The 19,054-nt window shown below is 37.9% G+C and overlaps 1 long non-coding RNA gene across 3 annotated transcripts in view; it reads right to left on the bottom strand.

Annotated features, from left to right (window-relative positions):
• Window positions 1-1,114, bottom strand: part of LOC141490798 (uncharacterized) — a 48,893-nt gene extending 47,779 nt beyond the window's left edge. For all 3 annotated transcript variants that reach the window (XR_012469347.1, XR_012469349.1, XR_012469348.1), the window contains exon 1: window positions 328-1,114. This is a non-coding gene — a long non-coding RNA (uncharacterized LOC141490798). The remainder of the gene's footprint in view (window positions 1-327) is intronic.
• Window positions 1,115-19,054: the final 17,940 nt, after the last annotated feature.

The raw sequence follows: 19,054 nt of genomic DNA, 5'->3' as shown, positions 1-19,054 counted from the left end.
TAACTAACATCATAAATATGTACACAACGTGGATAGGTTGGCAAATCCTCTGCACTCTTATGAAAATTTACTTAACACTTTAATGTCAGCTAAGGAATTGACATCTATTCTCACTTTTGAGCCTCATGGCAAGCCTATGATACTATAGGTATTATGAGCTCCATTGTGTTGACGAAGAAACTGAGGTTCAGAATATCCTCATCTATCAAACAGGAAAATAAAGGAACCTATTTCCCAAGGTTACTGTGATCATCAAATGAAATAATCACTGTAAAGTGCTGGAACATAATAAGCACTATATAAAAGTTATTATATTAAGCAACTTACCCACATTTACATGACTTGAATATTCCAAAGGCAGGATTTAGGCCCAGATTTTTCTTCCAAGCCCAGGATTCTCTTGGTTAGAGTGACCTTTTACATTTAATCATATGGTTGGTTGTATACCAGAAGCAGATGAACCCACCTTCTTGTCTGTACAGATATGTGCCCAAATCATCCTGGTAGATTTATAAAATGCAACTAAATAATAATACCCCTATACCACCAGAAGTATTGTGAGGAATGACTAGTTAAAATGAGTGAAACTTCTCCCCTATTAATTAATGTCAACTCAACAAACATTTCTTAAACATAGTACAGGCTGCTGGTCAAAGTTTAAAACGTCTTAATCCCTGCCCTGAAAGAGCCTGCATTCCACTGGGGGTAGGGAGAGAGGTATAACCTGTACACAGATGAATAAATTCCAGATATACCCAACACAGAAAAAATAGTCAACTTTTTGGTAGTGAGGGATCTTAGTGCTGGGGAGCATCAGAACAGATTTCAGGTATGAGGTGGTCCTCAAAATGGGACTCGAAAGTAGAGAGGAATGCCCAACAGGAAGAGGTGAAGCAGGAGTTTTGTATTGGTAGAACCAAAAAGACTCAGTAACTGATTATCAATGGAATGATTTGGAAGAGTGTAGAGTTGGGAATGACTCTAATCTTGTGAATCTCATAACTAAGATAGTGTCAGGGCTCAGATTAGGCCACCTATTGTTGAACACCTGAAAATTAAGAAGGATTTTTTACATTATTTTATTTTAAAATGCATAAAAACAGGGGGCGGCTAGGTGGCGCAGTAGATAGAGCACCGGCCTTGGAGTCAGGAATACCTGGGTTCAAATCCGGTCTCAGACGCTTAATGATTACCTAGCTGTGTGACCTTGGGCAAGCCACTTAACCCCATTGCCTTGAAAAATCTAAAAAAAAAAAAACCCAAAAAACAGGCAGCAGGTAGATTTGACCAAAAGGACCCTTACCTTACTCCAAAATGAGGAAGTTAGAAAGGAAGCAAGGTGGCTGGGGGAAGATGAGTTTTGTTTTGAACATGTGATTTTGAGATATCTAGCAGGTGATATAACAACCTATTATAATAATTATCTTATTTTAAGCCTAAGGGGTAATATGATCCCTCCTCTTCAGCTGTAGGTAGTTAATTGTAGACTAAATTTATGTTTAGTCAAAAAATTATAAATTTAGTCACAATCACTCCAAACCCCCAATTAAGAAAATTCCTGATATTTCATTGGAGTTGAGTTCATTTTGTGGTTGAGACAAGATTCCATTTCCTGGAAACATCTCAGTAATGAAATAGCAAATTATATTAGATTATTTATTGATAGGCTGGAACTGGGAAGGGAAGTTTAGGAAAAAGTTGACCATTTCTGGGGTCTTCCCTCAGTCCAGGTCTTCAACTCTGAAAGGCCTGCAGAGCCAGTGATCCTCTCTGGCAAATCCCTTCATTGCCACAACTCTTGTTACTACTTTTATTGCTCTGAGGTGTGTTGGGATGTATTCTAGCACCATCTTCTCTGCTCCCAGACCCTCAAGAGAAAGTTAGTGCCCTTTATTTATTTACTAGAATTTTGCAAGGCAAATGGGGTTTAAGTGCCCAAGGCCACACAGCTAGGTAATCATTAAGCGTCTGGGATCGGATTTGAACTCAGGTCCTCCTGACTCCAGGGCCGGTGCTCTATCCACTGCGCCACCTAGTGGCCCCAGTGCCCTCTATTTATACAAAATCTTAAAGGTGTGATCAAGTCTCATAAAATGGCTTTAATTGATTTGAAGAAGTGTACAGACCCTGTTCACACTGGATTAGTATAATTCAATGAAGAAGTGCTCTCAATTAACAAAAATAATTAGTTTTAAGTGAATTGGATCATCAGAAGAGCACTACTCTTATGCTCTCCCTCCAACTTTTAATATTTACTATCTGCAACAATCTCTAGTTTATGAGTCTATATATTATTTATAATTTTAATATCATATAATTGAATATGATAATTATCATTATTATCTCTCTAGAAGATTTAAACTCCTGTTGTAAGGGGTGGGGGTGGGGGAACTCTGTTCTCCAGTTTCAATACCGAGACTGATACCTTTTTCTGCCAAGCTCTTTTCTCAACTTCCAGGGTTTTTAGCATCTTAGGTCACCCTTTCAAGGTATCAGTAAAAAGCCTGGTTGAATGACTTACATTCATGCAATAAAACAAACCAGCAGGTTATACAAAATAGCCAGATTAATTTGGTAACAATAAATGACAGCCTGGATAGACCTTTGCACCTGGAGTTGGAAATTCTCAAGTTTAAAATTTGCCTCAGATACTTATTAGCTATGTGACTATTGCAAATTATTTAACCTTTCTTGGACTCCATTTCCTTATTTGTAAATACCTACTTTATAACTGTGAGATTCAAATGAGATAGTAGTGCTTTATAAACCTAATAGATCTATATTAATGCTAGTCATGATGATGATGATGATGATGGATTGGAGGTCAGAAGAGTAATGAGGGCTGCATATATAAATTTGAGAGTCATAGAGGGAGCTGATGAAATCCCCAAAAATGAAACTAGAGAGGTACCAGAACAGAGCAGTAGATTATAAGCAAAATTAGATAAGATGTGAATGATGATATAGCAAAACATACTGAGGGACATATCACAGGTTTATAGGATTAACTCTAAGGGTTGGAGAGGTTATCAAGCTTTCTCTATTATTTCCCAACATTTAAAAGCAAAGATCTGCTATATAGATGACAAAGTGGTAAACATCACTCCTGTTCCACTGAAGGGTGAAGGAAAATCCTAAAGCACAATCCATAACCAACAGGGTTTAGGGTAGGATGCATAATAGTTGTTCAGATTTTGGAAAATTTATACAAGGAGCAAAAAAAGCCTTCAGGATCTCAGCAAATCTTTCTAGATGAAGGATATGCTCCTGTCAAACTATAGGATTTCTGACTGGTTTCTAGGCCATGACATGCCAGTAAAAATATCAACATCTTTATATAGGTGGAAATGCGTTTTGAAACTGGATTTTTTTGCTAATAAAGAGGAAGAGCTCCCTTCTGATGTTGCTTATCATCAAGGTCCAGCTTTTTTTATTGGCCTTCAAGATTTAGAGGCACCAAATTGCCAAGGCCCACATGACCTAGCTAGTGAAGTTTCCCTCTCCCCCAAATTCATGATGAGTTATCCTTGGCACATATTCAAAACCCTCAGTGACCTTAAATGCAAGTGGATGGTATTTAAAAGAAAACCTATAATGAGCAAGTGCTTAGAGTTATTCTAAAGATTGCACACAGTTGATGACCTTAGGAGGTAGCTATTTCAGGGTGGGCAGTGTGCCTATTTCAAATACTAATAATTATCCTGAGAATGACCTTGGCAAAAGCTATAATTATTTTAGAGTTAGAAGGTGAAAAGTTTTGCAAAAGTTAAGATAAAAAAAATTGTATGCAAACAGTGAAGTTATAAGCAGCTTATAAGAAAACATTAATTCAACATATAAGTAAAAAGGATTACAATGCAGTAAAGCATAATACTAAGGTTTCTGTTTTATAGAGAAAGGCTCCTAAATGTACTTTCAGTTTCAGGATATCTTCTGTCTTCTTTGAGAAGGAAGGACAAAAACCTAAAAAAAAAAAAACAAAAACAAAAAACTTGGGATGGCTAGGTGGCGTAGTGGATAAAGCACCGGCCCTGGAGTCAGGAGTGTCTGGGTTCTTCAAATCCAGCCTCACACCTCACACACTTAATAATTACTTAGCTGTGTGGCCTTGGGCAAGCCACTTAACTCCATTTGCCTTGCAAAAAACCTAAAAAGAAGAAGTAACAATAGTAATGACTAGTTCCGTCCCTTATCTTTACTTTTACAAGTAGAAATTCATACTTCATTCAATCAATCAAGTATCTCTTGCCAAGTCTTGTCCAATCTACCTTCCAGCTTCTCTCATATGCATTCTCATCTCTCCACTTACACATCCATCCCCTGGTTCAGGCCCTCTTCCATCACACCCTGACTACAGTATTAGTCTGCTAGTTGGTTTACCTGTCTCAAATCTCTCCCCACACCAATCCATCTTCTACATTAGCTGCCAAAGCAATTTTTCTGAAATTCTACTCAATAAACTCCACTGGTTCCCTATTACCTTCAGGATCAAATATAAAATCTTCAGTTTGACTTTTTAAAACCCCTTCACAACCTGAACCTTTCCTAAATGTCCCATATTCTTATATGGAGGACTTGATACCCCTCCCCACACTCTGCAATTCAGTCCCTGTCTCTTTGCTATCTCCCATAGAAGAAATTCCGTTACTCGACTCCATTCAATGTCACTGGTCATGCCCCATGTCTAGAATCCTCTCACTCCTGTCTCTAGTTCTTGGTTTCTCTAGCTTTCTTCAAAACTCAAAATCTTCTTCAGCTCAAATCCCACCCTCTGCAAGAGACATTTCCCTATTTCCCCTTTTTCCCTCTGAAATTACTTCCCATTTACTCTGTATATCTTGTATATACAAGGCAATTTGAGTGTTTTCTCCAATAAAATAAGAAAATTTTTTGGCAGGGACCCTATCTTTGTCTTTCTTTGTTTCCTCAATGCTTACTTGACACACTGCCTGGAACCAAGTTAGCACTTAAAAAATGATTGTTGACCAATGTGCACTTTTTTTTTTTTTTAGGTTTTTGCAAAGCAATGGGGTTAAGTGGCTTGCCCAAGGCCACACAGCTAGGTAATTATGAAGTGTCTGAGACCGGATTTGACTCCAGGGCCAGTGCTTTATCCACTGCACCACCTAGCCACCCCATCCAATGTGCACTTATTAAACACCTACCAGGTGTTTAGTAACTGAAGAAACAAAGACAAAATATAAATATAAAAACAGCTCCATGCTCAGTGAGTTTGCATTCTATTGTAAAAGACTATCTATAGATAGATAGATAGATAGATAGATAGATAGATAGATAGATAGATAGATATAGAAAGATAAACATATATAGGTATAAATGAAATATGTTCAGAATAAATACAAATTAGGCAAAAGCTTCTATAATGTGGAGGCAGGTCATAGCAGTCATAGTCTGACAGTTAAATTGAACCATGAGAGAAGAGCATCATGAAAATCTAAGAGAGAAGAATAAGATGTAGGAGAAATGGGTGGCTATCAATAGAAAACATTGAAAATAAGTCAAGAAGGGTAAGGACTGGTGCAAGGAGGTGGTTCAATGGATAGAGCACCAACCCAGGAGTGAGGAGGAGGAGGAGGAGGAGGAGGAGGATTTAGATGTATTGTAAATTTTTTATTAATTTTGTTTATTTAAGGCAATGGGGTTAAGTGACTTGCCTAAGGTCACACAGCTAGGCAATTATTAAGTGTCTGAGTCTGAATTCAAACTCAGGTCCTCCTCACTCCTGGGTTAGTGCTCTATCCACTATACCAACTTAGCTGCCCCCATGATTTGGATGTAAAAGGGGACATCACAAGCAAATTAGTGGAACAAGGAACAAGGAAGAAGAAGAGCACATGACAAATGAGAAAAAGGTTCATAATAGGTAAAATGGATAATTTTTATTACATAAAATTAAAAGATTTTGCAACATCAAAATCCTTGAAGTTAAAATGAGAAGAAAAGAAACTGGGGAGGGTGGGGGTGGGGGGAAATTTTTATACTTTCTCTGGTAAGGTCTCATTTCAAAGATATATAAGATATTGAATCAACTTTACAGGAAAAAAGAATCATTCTCTACTTGAAAAATGGTCATAAAATATGAAAGGGCAGCTTTCAGAGGGAAAAATCCTATCACTAGTCATATAAAAAATTTCCTAAATTACTAATAATTAGAGAAATTAAAACAACTGTGAGATATTATTCCTGCTCATCAGATTGACTAAAATGATGAAAAATTAATGACAACTTACTAGAATGGCTTTGGGAGAACAGGTATACTAAAGCATTGTTGATGGAGCTTTGAACTGGTCTAACAATTTTGGGGAACAAAATTCTGTGTCCAAAGGTCTATAAAATTCTACATATCTCTTGACCCATCAATTGTTCTATTAGGTCTATACTCCAAAGAAACCAAAGAAAGAGGAAATGGTTCCATAGATACAAAAATATTTATTGCTGATTTTTTTGTAGTGAAAAAGAACTACAAACTGAGGGAATGTCTATCAATTAGAAAATTACTGAACAAATTTTGGTTACATAATGGAATAATCTTATGTTGTAAGGAATGATGAAGGGGATAATTTCAGAAAAACCTGGGGAGATTTGTAGGAACTAATACAAAGAGAAGTGAGTAGAACCAGGAGAATAATGTATAAAATAACATAACTATTGAAAAGATAATTGATTTTCAAAGATTTAGTAACTGATCAAAACAATGACCAAACACAATTCCAAAGGACTCATGAAGAAACCTTTAGGTAGAAAGATGAAGGATTCACATTGTAAAATGACATATCTTTTCTTCTCTTTCTTTTTTTGGACTTGGCTAATGAAGACATTTGTTTTATATTACTATAAGTATTCCCAATAGGTTTTGTTTTTCTTACCCTCTCAAAAAGTGGAAGGAGAGAGGAAGGGTAAGAATTTCAAATTGAAATAAAAGAACATTAAATTTTTTAAAAATAGATTGTTAAATAGCAAGGGAGGGGGCAGCCAGGTGGCACAGTAGATAGAGTACTAGCTCTGGAGTCAGGAGAACCTGAGTTCAAATCCAGCATCAGATGCTTAATAATTACCTAACGGTGTGACCTTAGGCAAGTCACTTAACCCTATTGCCTTGCAAAAAAATTTTTTATAAAAAATGGAAGAAATAAGGGAGGAATTCTGGTCAAATGTTAAAATTGGAAACCCAGTTATAAGAGGCTGAGAAGTGAGTGATCATATATATCCCTTCGATTCATGTATCTTCCAAGATTTTTTTCATATCATCCCTTCCCTTCATCATTTCTTGTAGTACAATAATATTCCATCACATTCATATACCATAACTTGTTCAGTCATTCCCCAATTGATGGGCATTCCCTCAGTTTCCAATTCTTCACCTCCACAAAAAGAGCTGCTATGAAGTTTTGTGTATATACAAGCTTTTTCTTCTTTCTTTGATCTCTGTGAGGTATAGACCTAGTAGTGGATAAAAAAATAGGGATAAAAAATTAGGGATAAAAAATATCATATATACAGTCAAACAATAATTATGTTGATGGTTTTACTTTTTTACTTATAAGTTTTTTCTTTGTTATAAGACAGAAGTCTATAGCTAGATCTATCTAGATGGAAAGGAGAGATAAAAAGATGCAAAACTTTTGTCACATGTTATGTGACAGCCTAAGATAACTGATAGAAATAAAAATTCAAACAAAAAAAATATTGCATAGGGGTAGCTAGGTGGCACAGTGGATAAAGCACCACCCTGGAGTCAGGAGTACTTGAGTTCAAATGTGGCCTCAGACACTTAATAATTGCTTAGCTGTGTGGCCTTGAGCAAGCCACTTAACTCCATTTGCCTTGCAAAAACCTAAAAAAAAAATTGCATAATCTCACAGAGTTTGCATTCCAATTGAGGAAGAGAGTGTATAAAGTAAACTAGAGAGTTGGGCAGTGGAGAGGGGCAGTTCTTCTGAAGAGGAGGAGGTGGAAAGTCCCAAGAACAATGAGTGGAAGTGGGAATAAAATGAGAAAGATCTGGGTACCACCATGAAATGGTGGACTAACCAATCAAGAAATGAGGGATGCAAAGTGGCAGCATCTCCATGGTGAGAAAGTTGCTGCAGATAAAGCACAAAGTCTGGAGTATGAAGAACTGAAAGTTGAAAAATGAGATTGTGTGTGTGTGTGTGTGTGTGTGTGTGTGTGTGTATTTTAAAGTCAGCAATACAAATTTTAAGAAATAAATTGGATAGAAAGCAGTAGGCAAATATGTCCAGGGCCATGAAGACTAAACAGAGGGAATTAGTGTCCTCAAACAAATGAATGTTGTTATAGATACTGCCATTGAACCTTAGCTCTGCTTAAGTTCCCAAAATAGCAAAGTGGTTCCTCTTTTGTAGAAGGCAAAGACTGAATAATTAAAGAAAAAAGAAAGAAGGTGCCCTGATCTATCAGAGAAACAAAAACCTAACATAGAAATATGTGGTGTAATATGTAGTATTTGGAGTCAGGAAGACCTGGATTTGAACCTTGAATCATCATAGACTAGTCACTTAACACCCCCGGGCCTCAATTTCCTCATCTGATTACAAGTGGCACCTATCTCACAGATTATAATTTTAAGTGAGATGAGGTATAGGTAAGGAGGGCCATCTCTTGACACACCTTCATATTGCTCTTTGTGATTCTAGTCAACCACATGGGAGCTTTGGAGCCTGATGGGTGACTCAGCACTGATGGACTAAGTCTGGTGACTCCCAAGTCCTCTTATTGGCCTGGAACAAAAAGAACTGATGACTCAGTAGATATTTAAAACAAAAACTCAGATTCTCTTCTCTTCCTACAATGAATTGTGTTGAGACAGCATTGAGTTGCTTTCTGAGAGGCAGGGTGACTGAGTGGCAGGGGTGGAGTTATCTTATTTCCCAGAATGATTACCATGCAAATAAGCAAGCCTGAACTTGGGGTTGGGCTACCTTGGTGGGGGTGGGGATTTCCGGATCTCAGATGAACAGGCACCTATCTTGAGATGAATCTGTCTAGGCTGGGAGGTTTCCTTGCAGGTTCCTAGTTCTACAGGTCCTGGGTCCTACTGGGCCAGAGCTGAACTCCAGAGGACCAGTGACAGTGACAAGAGTGGTGCAATCTAACTCATTTTATCTGAAGACATGGGCTTCTAGAAAGTCAATATAGAGTCCAGAAGAAATGCCAAATGTTTAACCAGAAGTCCCACAAAATGTTTTATGTTAGAAGAGAGATCAACCTCCTAGGGGCAGTTAGGTGGTACACTGGATAGAACACCAGCCCTGGAGTCAGGAGGATCTCAGTTAAAATTTGGTCTTAGAACATATGACCTTGGGCAAGTCATTTGACCCTGCCAGAGCCATCTCCAATCATCCTGATTCATATCTGACTACTAGACCCAGATGGCTTTGGAGGAGAAAATGAGACTGGTGACTTAGCACAGCATCCCCTCAAATCCAATTCACATGCATGTCATGGCAAACACCTCCCTGATGTCATGATCATCTTTGAGAACAAAGGACAAAAATATCATCAATTATTCATCAGCCTCCCAGAAAATTGGGAGTCTCAGTAGTTATGAACAAATTACTGAATCCTGTTTAAAGTTTCTCTGCCAATGAGCTCTGTGAGTCATTTGTGTCTGTTTACATTTCTTTTGTATCTGAAAAATAGCTGTCCCATATTGTTCATTGATTCCTCTTTTACTCCTCCCTTTAGAGAGATATAGATAAAAACTCCAAAACCTAAATTTTAAAATAATTCATCCCCAAGGCAATGGGAGGTTAGCCCCACTGTGACAGGGTCTAAATTCCCCAGGATTGAAGCTGACCTAAAACTCATGACTGGGTCCAGAATAGATAAGGCAAATGACTGATCACAGTCAATAGTGCTATTTTAAAGTACTGCACATACATGAATTATTTCTCATCTCAATACATGGTTATTAAGAGCCTTCTCTCTGAGAGGGAATACAAGAGCTTAAGATATGAAATTGAAAAATGAACAATTTTCTGCCCTCAAGAAGCTTAAAATACTCCGGAGTATGGGTGAAGTGGGGGAATAACATGCATACAAAGAAGTATATGAAGTGATGGCCCATGGACCAGCATGATGGACACAGGGATAGAGACAAAGAGATAGCTATCAAAGACACAGTGGAAACTTGGTAATTGAAATGGGGCAAAGCAAGGGGATGTTAATGACAATTTCAAGAAGGTCAGAACTAGAAGGAGTTAGAATTAGCTAAAAAATGTAACAGGAAAGATTTCCTTTCAAAATTGTAATAGCAGAAATCTGAGGGACTAAATAGAATGGATCTTTAAGAAATTTATTCTTTTTCTGTTGATTATTTTCTGTAATCCTATTGTGTCATTCATCCTATTTCAGTACTCCTCCTAGCTCCAAGGTAATATAAATATAGCATATTTATATTTATTATTTATATAATATACATAAATATTAAATACAATTAACTTCATTTAAAAAAAAAACTTTGGTCTAAGGATTTCCTATTCACGTTTCATACTGAAAGCAGGTCTTGAAGGTGACTAACTATGAAATCACAATCTCCTCATTTTTCCTAAAAACACATGTTCCAAAAAAGGAAGAGGTGATCTGAGAGATGTCAGGACTAAGAATAGACATTAGATGGGTTTTTCCTCTATCTCTTTCCATAAAGACTAATCATCCTTCTGACCCCATGAAAGAAAAAGAGAGAAAAGTAGAAAAAAAAAAAAACCAAACCCTGTCCATTCTGGAATCTACTGCTCTTCTAGGAATAAGTGGAGACAATATACCTTTGACCCTTTGGCTATAGCAAATGTTTTAAAATATGCAGAGGAATAAACTGTGAGTGATGCTGGGCAGCTGGTGTCTGTTTCTACTGAGTAAAGGACAACATGGTAGGATCTTTAATTTCAAAGGGTCCATTTAGGATAGAAATGAGGAAGAATTTTCTGATGAGAATCAAAGAGCCCCTGTGTTTGCTCTGAGGGAAAAGGATGTGGGATCTTAAAGGAATAAGTATTTCAGGAATGTTTTGAGTGGAGGCTCAGTTAAGGCTAGGAAGGTTTCCTTAGGGACCTGAGTAGCCAGTCAAGGTCACTTCCAACTACATTTTTGCTGTTGTTATTGCTATTGACCAAGGCTATTAATATCCTCATATGCACATGATAAATCCAGCAGGTGCCACTGTTGGTGCATAAAAAGCAAACAAATAAAAGCTTTTTATTCATTTTAAATCAAGAGAGAGGAAAAACAGAGAGGCAGAGAGAGATGGAGGAGAGGGGGGAAGCAGAGAGAGCAAGAGAGAAAGAAAGAGTGAGAAAGAGAGAGAGAGAGAGAGAGAGAGAGAGAGAGAGAGAGAGAGAGAGAGAGAGAATGATCATCATTATGGAAATTCCCTATAATGTGCTTATACAGAGACTTTGACCAGGACTGGAACTATCATATACAAGACAGGAAACAGATATTATGGAAATGGTATCAGCTGGAATCAAGTGAACTAGATTCAAATCCTGGCTCTGCTACTTACTACCTATGGGATCTTGGGGCAAGTTACTTTACTTCCTGGTCCTCAGTTTCCCCATCTTTAAAATAAGTGATTCATGGATGGACTGTGAGAAGACTGGTTGAGCGAACTATAAATTGGTCCAAACAATTTGGAACTATGAGAGAAAAAGTCCTTAAACTGATCATACCTTTGACCTAAAGCTATCACATAACCGAAATATCAGCTTTATTAGTTTCTGAAATACAATTATATGTATAAAGTTCTTTAACTATGAATAGCAGTTTTTATTATCAATGTCATAATCACACTTCCGTAATGCAACCTTCATCAAAGAAGCATATATGGTATGCATGCATGTCTCTATTCTTGGAAATGAAACTTTATAATAAATATGTAGAGTGAAACTGTGGATATTTTCTGTTGAATTTATCTTTGAAAAATATAACAGGGGGCAGTTAGGTGACACAGTGGATAGAGCACTGATCCCGGACTCCTCAGGAGTACCTGAGTCCAAATCTGGTTTCAGACATTTGATAATTACCTAGCCATGTGACCTTGGGCAAGTCACTTAACCCCATTGCCTTAAATAAATAAAAATTTAACAAAAAAGATATAATAGCTAACAATAGCTAACGCTTATAGAGAATCTATTATAATCTAGGCACTTCCTAAGCACTTCACAATGATTTCATTTGATTCTCATAACAACCCTGGGAAGAAGTAGTTGCCATTGTTATTATTTTCATTTTACAAATGAGAAAACTGAGGCAGAGTGATTTAATAACTTACCCCAGGTTCACATAGCCAGTATCTGAAATTACATTAGAACTCAGGTCCTCCTGACTCCAAGTCTAGAGTTTTGTCCACTCTGCCACCTAGCTGCCCTATGGAGCAAAAACAAAAAACAAACAAAAAAAAGCAAAAATCTAGTACAGGTTTTCATCCCTTCATATCTGCTGGGTGGTCCACCTGCCTCAAGCTCTCCTCACTTCAGTCCATTATCTTGCAAAAAGATTTTTCCAAAGCACAGATCTGATCACATCACCACTACATCCCCCATCCCATTCATAAACTTCCTGTCACTTCTAGAATCAAATACAAAATACCACATTGGGCATCAAAGGCCCTTCATACTGTAACCACATCCTATTTTTCTGATCTTCTTACACCTTACTGTTCAACACACTCTCTACAATCCAGTGACACTCATTTCCTGGCTTTTTCATGAGCAAGGCACCCCATTTCTCAACTCCAAGCATTTTCTCTGCTCCATTTTCCAAGCCTGTAACATACTCTGCTCCCTCTCCAACCACTGACCTCCCTCACTTCCTTTAAGCCCCAAATTTTAAAAATTAAAATTCCACCTTCCACAAGGTTTTTCTTTAGTCCTTCTTTTTTAAAAAAAAAATCTATTTTAAATATTCATTTTTTTAAACTTTAAATTTTATGACTTTTTTTTTCAATTATTTGCAAAGGTAGCTTTTAATATTCCATCCATTTGCAAGTTTATGAGTTCCACATTTTAATACTACCATCCCCAAGGTGGTGAACAATCTGGTAAAAGTTTTACATGTACAATCATGTTTAACATTCATTTAAGAAAGTTTTTGAGTTACAAATTCTCTCTCTTCCTCTAGTCCCTCCCCAACCCATTGAGAAGGCAAGCAACACAATATCAATTATACATGGAAAGTCATGCAGAACAGATTTCCACATCAGCCATGCCCAATTCCTCCTAATTCTAGAACTTCTCCTTGTCAGTTATTTTCCATTTATCCTATTTATTTATGCTATTTATTCCTATTTAGCCTGCTGCATAGAAATTCCTTTCCATGTTGTCCCTTCATTATGTTGTAAGCTCTTTGAGGACAGAAGGGGGTGGGGAGAAGAGTGATGGGAGAGGAGGGAGAGAAAGAAGAAACAGAAGGGGAGCAGCCAAGGAGAAGAAAGGAGGAAAAAAGACAAAGAAGAAGAAAATGATGAAGATGAAGAAGAAAAAGAAAAGAGTAGGAGAAGGTGAAAGAGAAGAGAAGAAGAAGAAGAACAACAACCACCTCTGGAAAGTCTTTCCTAACAGGAAAATATTCATAGTGGGTGTGGAATTGGGGTGTGGCAGGAGGAAGTCCTGTGAAATCAGCAATGGAAAACTATCTGTTTACTTTAATTCTTACATTCTGTTTGGGTTTTTTTTTTAGGTTTTTGCAAGGCAAATGGAGTTAAGTGACTTGCCCAAGGCCACACAGCTAGGTCATTATTAAGTGCCTGAGGCTGGATTTGAACTCAGGTCCTCCTGACTCCAGAGCTAGCTCTATCCACTGTGCCACCTGGCCACCCCAGTTTTAAGTGTAACTATTTCAAATGGAAGATGTCCTAAACCAAGTCTGACCATGCATAGTCAAGCACAGGGTTCCCTACCTACAAGATGTGTGAAAGGTAGCCCCAGTTCCCTAGAAGGCCATCACCCACTCTGAGGTTAGCTTTACCCAAGTCTAGCATATGCTTGCCTCAAGGGCTTACCTCAGTGAGGTTTAGGGCAAAGTTTCCTAATCTTTACTGGTGTCCTGGACCTCTTTGGTAGTCTGGTGAAGTCTATGAGTCTCTGCTCAGAATAATGCTTTGTTGTCTATAGTTATAACTGAAGAAAACATTAACTTGTATGAATGAGTAAAGAAAAATATAATCATGGATTCCTTGAAAGCTATACAGTAATGCCGTGTTAAGAACACCTACTTGAGGGGAATATATATATTAATCATCTTTCTGCCTATAGATTCTGTTGTTTCTTAGGCATTTGCACTTGTCCAGGGGTAGGATATTAGTACATTTTTCTTACATGTGGGATTTCCATATGAGATCAGTATGTGCTTTTCCTCCCATCTCTCAGCCCATACTAAACACAGCTGTTCCTCCCATTTCTCCAAAGGGATCAAAACCTCTTCCCAAATCTCTGTTCCCACCATCATTAATCATGCCATTGTAGCAAGGTCCTCCCTTCCTGCCCTCCCCCAAGGAGCATGCTCAGTCTTCCTTCTTGGTGCCATCTCCTACACAAGCTTGGGGGTGGGGATGAAGGTGGGAATGGGAGGTATTTTAGTCAAATATGACTCATCTGAGGAGATTACAATGGATGAAGGCAAACAGTTCTCCAATAGATTACTCAGCCCCAAGGGCTAGGAGGACCATGATGGGAAATAAACCTTTATTAAGAACCTACTACAATTTATCTCAATTGAACTTCAAAGTAATCCTGGGAGATAGGTGTTATTATTATCTCCATTTTACAGTTGAGGAGACTGAGGTAGTCAAGGATTTAGTGACTTTGCCCAGGATCACATAACTGGAAAGTGTCTGAGGTTAGATTTGGACTCAGGTCTTCCTGACTCCGGGCTTGGTGTTCTACCCACTGTGGTGGTGGATTGTTTACAACAGGATCTCAAAAGGTGATGGGGGAAAGAGCAGTTGTCCCACCCAGACTTTCCCAACCAGATTCCATATGACCAGGAGCCTAGGAAGCCCAAACTTGGATTGAGGTTCCCAAATATTCCTTTTCCTCACTAACCTCAGCTAACCTTGAGATAGTTGAATTATGAGTTCAAATGGTCTGAAGATGCTGGCATTAAATGAAAGGAACAGTTGGTTGGGGAAGGTGCTGGAGAAAGAGGCAAAGGAACAGCAGACCTCAGAGAGGGTGGCCATCATGAAGGATAGCTTGAGCCTTGACCAGAAAATGCTAAGCTGAGGTGAAATAAAAAATACATACCGGGGCAGCTAAGTGGTGCAGTGGATAGAGCACCGGCCCTGGAGTCAGGAGTACCTGAGTTCAAATCCGATCTCAGACACTTAATAATGACCTAGCTGTGTGATCCTGGGCAAGCCACTTTAACCCCATTTGCCTTGCAAAAACCTTAAAAAAAAATTAGTCTATTGGACAACACTAACCATAATTAATTAAGTTACTGAATCCAATTCATACTCTTTATTCTGCCAATGTTTTATGATCTTTTTATGTTTAGTGCTTCTATTTGCGTGTAAGAATAAATCCCTAAGCAGGTAAGCTATCACTCAAATAAATAAAATAAAATCTTCACCCTCATGGGGCTTTAGTGAAGGAAGATAAGAGGAGAAAGTGCATTCACAGATAATGTGCAATAATATAAAGTTAATTCATTAAAGAGATGCAAAACAAGTACTTGGTAAAGGCCAAGATTCTTATCCATACTGGAGAACAAAGATATTTACATGGTTCTTGGGGCAAGGGGATTTTCTGGGGATTGGACCCATGATTTCATCAGCTTTGGGAATTCCCGAGACTCCTTGTATAAATACACATCAGCACCTGCTCTGCAGGTTATAATCATAGAGAATTGCCTGGGGTCATTGAAGGCAAAATTATATTGTTTAACTTGAATGGAAATTGAAAACTTAAATGAACTGAATTAAAATCTGCAAAAATATCAAACAGCAAGATGAACAAAACAGGACATAGATGATCTTGATAATTTGACCTTAGGAAGCAAAAGTCAGTAAGACATAAAGTAGATCAGTCTAGGGAAAAAAATAAGTCTAGAAAGGTAGGGAGGGTTGCACTAGACTGTGCAGGCCTAGGATATCCGGCACAGGGATCTAAAAATTACTCAGTAGACAAAAAAGCACATGACTAGATCTTTGCAAAAGGAAGACAAGTCTGACAGTGCTATGGAGGATAGATTAAGAGGGTAAAATGGAAAGATCTGATAGGAGGTTTTGCAGTGGTTGCAGCACCTGTTTAAATCATGTGAGGTTAGATGTAGTGAAAATAGAGAAGACCAAGAGGCAATCTCTTGCTACTATACCCTTTAGCTATCTTTGTCTTTTCTTCTGCATTTTTGTGACTTTCAGGTTCAGAATTGTCCCTAAATCTACCTCCCTCTAAAGATATAAGAGAAGTAAATTAGAGCTATGGAACTTACTGGTTACAGGACCTAAGGGCTACTTATTCTCCCAAACTTGAAACTTAAAAGGAAAGAGAATCATAAATATAATGCAAGCCTCTGATATCTCTTTCCAAATCATCTCTCAGTGTATCCCCTTTTCTTTGTCACCATCATAAAATATTTGAGCTTCCTGAAGACAGTTTCTCTTTTACCCAGAGAAAAATTTGCAGGGGGGGGTAAAAGAGATAAATCTAGCCAGAAAATTTGATTTCAAAACCCATTTGTCTCTACTAGATCACCTCAAAGGTCTATATATAGCCAGCTCTAGCCATGTCTATTGATCTAACAACAGTACATCTTATAGACCTTCTTATATATTCATTCTGCAAGCATGATCATACTCCAAGCAGCCTCAGTACGTTGTATCAGGAGGAAGTCACCCATGAAAGGTCTCTCATTTTTTGCCAAATCTGTAGGTTAAATAATGAATATGCTCAACAGACTCTGCCTGGTGAAGCCCTCAAACATGGATTTCAGAATACGTGCAGTCATTGTTTCTGATCTGCTCCCCTTTTGATTGGCTACAGAGACAGAACTTCAAATGTTTACAAAAAAGACGACCAGGCCTCTCTTAAGTTTATAATTGATTAGATACCAATATCTTGCATTTATATAACATTCTAGATTTCTCAAAGGCTTTGACTTCTATTCTCTTGTACGAGTCTCACAACTGCAATGCTCTTGGGATTCTTGATATTTGTCAAAGGAAATGGAGGACACAAAGCTGAAGCAGGTTTTTGTCAAGTTTTCTGGTTGCCCATCCTAGACTCATTCCACTTTTCTGTCATTGTCATCATTGTTGTAGCTGTCCATCTCGTTATTGTTCTCCCTCTTCTTTCTTCTTCCTCATCATCCTGTCTGCCTCAATTTCCTCATTTCCTGGAGTTTGAGAAGGAAATGACAAACCACTCCAGTATCATTCTCTCCTTCCTCCTCATCCTTAGTTTCCTCCTCTTCTTCCTTCTTCTCCTCCTTTTTCTTCTCGCTTTCCTGTTGTGCCTGACTCTTCATGACCCCATTTGAGATTTTCTTAGCAGAAATATTAGAGTGGTCACCCATTTCCTTCTCCAGTTCCAGGAGATAAGGAACCTGAGACAAAAAAGATTAAGTGACTTGCCCAAGTTCAAACAGTAAGTATCTGAGGCTAGATTTGTGCTCAGGCCACCTTCCTAACTCCAGTTTTAGTGCTCTATCCACTGTGCCACCTAGCTGCCCCTATTTTTTCTTAGGGATGCCAAATTTCTGCTTTTAATTGACTCTCTTTCTATTGATAATGAGAACAGTTATATTTGAGCTTAACCTGACCATATGTATATAGAAAGGAAAAGATAACTACAACATTTGTATAAGCAAAAGAAGAGATAAATGGATTTAAAAAAACAAAAACCTCTGAGACATTCTAAACAAAATGCAAATTTGGAGTCTGCACCATTTTTTATCTGGCTGGCTTGCTTTTCTCTTTCATTTATATAACTACCAGTCATACCAGAAAGCTGAACTGCTTCCATCTGAATTGTCTTGGGAAGATAAGGTACAGGACATTAAGGTCCTTTCTCTAAACTAAATTGCCAAGCATTCAGACTCTACTGCAGAGAGTAAAATCTGATGGGCTGGTCACATTGTTTAAATTCCAACTCATGTTTGCCTAAAAAAAAACTATTTTACAAACTAGAACAAAGCAAGTCAAGCTCTCAGAGGAAATGGTACAAGGACACTCTCAAGGTCTCTTTGAAGAATTTTAGTATTGATTGAGACATGGGAGATTTTGGCACAGGACCATCCCCATGACGTACCACATCAAAGAAGGCACAGTATTCTATGAGCAAAGCAAAATTGCAGTAGCACAAAGAATACATGACCTGTGAAAATCCAGAGACATCTCCATCAAATGTTCAAATGGTCATTGCTAGAACCTTCTGAGTTCCTATTGGATTGATTGTTCACATTTGGACACATGTACTTTGACCCCAATATCAAAAGTCATTGGTCAAGGATGAACAATAATAAATATTGCTCATACCAAACTAACTTGTATCATAGAGGAGAAGCATCTTTGAGTAGCTAGATTCATTCACTTGTCTTTTATGATATATGGATTATCAGTCCCAAAATCTATTACATTTGTACTTTAAATCAGTTAATAAGAAAATAGCTAGCTATCTTCTTTATATGCTCTTCCATCTCACTCCTCTCTGCCTATGTACCAGTGGTACATAGATTGAATTACATAGAATGCTACATTCTATGGTACATAGAATGAATTCCTTTATTACCTCAGCTTGTCAAATAATTTGTTCTTCTTCAAAGAATACATCAGGGGTGATCCTCTCCTCAAGGGTTTTCCTGATTCCCTCAGGAATTAACCTCTCCTTGAAATTCCTCTGTACTCAGGTATCTCCCATTCTTAAAATAAAATTATTCAAGATTTCTTGAAAGACATACTAATAGGAATAACTCTACTCATTTGGAGAATCAGAAATATCAAGGGAATCATAAAACAGGTACATGGATGCTGGTCAAAGATGTTCACCATTGCCATGGAGAAGGTCCAGCACAA

Source organism: Macrotis lagotis, chromosome 6 (assembly GCF_037893015.1).
Source record: "Macrotis lagotis isolate mMagLag1 chromosome 6, bilby.v1.9.chrom.fasta, whole genome shotgun sequence".
In the NCBI taxonomy this organism is placed as follows: Eukaryota; Metazoa; Chordata; class Mammalia; order Peramelemorphia; family Peramelidae; genus Macrotis; species Macrotis lagotis.
This window is presented reverse-complemented; position numbering and strand designations above follow the sequence as displayed.